Here is a 2,011-nt window from a genome sequence, read left to right on the forward strand (position 1 = left end):
CAGAAGCCTGATAACGATCCTGATCATTTGAATCAGGTGTGTTGGAAGAGAGAAACATCTAAAACATGCAGGACTGTGACCCTCGAGGACCAGGATTGGACACCCATACCCTACAGGGACGTGTCAGAAAAAAAAAACAAAAACGTAAGTGTCTCGTGCACACATACGACATAGGTTTCACGTGAGTACAGGAGTTCAGTAAAGTTGGAAAGATACTCAAAGACTTGAACTTAAGGCATCAATAGCTCCAATTTTAAATCAAATGGTGCCTCTTTCCAAGAGTTGTAATACAGATCACAACCTATAACCTGCCAAAATCGTGGGGTTTTTTTTTTGTTATTTTTGTTCCCCAAAATGAGACGTCCTCCGTTCTTTATGAATGACTTTGATGTTTACGTGCAGCCGGCTGCCAGACTAGAGCTCAGGGACCGTGGGCAAATTACCACAGCGAAAACTCAATAAAGTTACATTAATTGTTTGTCGTGCCACCAAACTCACATCACACATCAATGACCTTCCTCTGGTTGTACGACAGCACTTCGATTGGAAAAATGTACTAATATATAATTTTAGGCTAACTGTCTCATACTTGAGGTACAAAACAGTACGAACAAAACAAAAAAGACACAAACAGGACACAAAATGACAAAAATGTGACAGAAAATGATGAATGATGCAAAACGAGACATAAAACACCTCACACAAGAAACAAAATGCAAAATGAGAACCAAAACAGCACAACCAAAATAATGAGACACAAAACAACACAAACCCCCAAAAAATTAAGAAAGTGAGACACAAAACAACTGAGGCTCAACCCAACACAAACAAGCCACAAAACACAAAAACTTTGGGACAAAATTAAGAAAACAAGGCAAAAAAAAATGACAAAAAGCAGAAAAAAAACCCCAACACAAACAGGACAGGAAACATAACAATCCAAGCTAACACAAACATGAACACAACATGACCAGAACTGCTGTGCCACTAGAGGGCAGATGACAACCACTGAACTCAACCCCAGCTGCTGTGGAGGTGCTGTCAGTCAAACACCTTTGTTTCCTCCTCCTCGGTTGCTGCTGTGGTCCATTCAGACACACTAAGGAGAAGGTCTTGGTCTTGGCTCCTTCTCGTTGTCTCCAGGCTGCTTCTGCTGCTCACATATGGCACCGACGCTGTTGTCGTCGCTCCAGACTGAGCTGCGATGGCCGGAGGCTCGTCCAAACCCAGATTGACACACCAGGGCTTAGTCACTGTAGCCACTTTCCAATCCCACGCTGCGAGGCTCCGACAGCCTTCCAGAGGTTGTGCAGCTGCAACAAGCACCGGAGCAGCAGCTGCAGTCGACTGTGTTGCTTTTTCCTCCATTTCACGTAGGTTGTCGTGCACGAACCTTTAGCCACACTGTCCTGTTTTTATTAGACCGCAGCCCTGCTCCCGGCCCCGCTGCAGCTCGCTGTGATATGAAATCTGACACTGTCAATTTGCCTCCCAATCCGTCAGAGCGTGGATTGGATTCAGATGGCGGTCTAGTGGGGACCGGAGGCCTCGGAGCCGTGGCCTAGGCAACCGCCAGCCGTCCATCCACCCACAGCCAAACCCCTGACAAGCTCCCTCAACGGTGAAATCGTCTGCAATCTCCCGTTAAATGTTCCCACACTCGCTGTTAGATTGTTTTTTTTTTCAGGGTTGGTCAGAATCTCTCTCCTGGGTGCTGAGGTGAGCTGCAGCTGCAAAGTTTGTTAAAAACAAAACAAAAACAAACAAACAAACAAAAAACAGTTTTTGATGGAACACATACAGGACACAAAACGAAAATAAAGGTACAACAAAATGAGACACAAAACACCTCAAACAAGACACAAAACTACACAACACATAAGAGCCCCTACAGCAGGGGTGTCCAATCCTGGTCCTCGAGGGCCACAATCCAGCATGTTTTAGATGTTTCCTTCTTCCAACACACCTGATTCAAATGATCAGCTCATCATCAAGCTCTGCAGAAGCCTGA

The sequence above is a fragment of the Stegastes partitus genome, unplaced genomic scaffold, assembly GCF_000690725.1.
Source record: "Stegastes partitus isolate 25-593 unplaced genomic scaffold, Stegastes_partitus-1.0.2 Scaffold177, whole genome shotgun sequence".
In the NCBI taxonomy this organism is placed as follows: Eukaryota; Metazoa; Chordata; class Actinopteri; family Pomacentridae; genus Stegastes; species Stegastes partitus.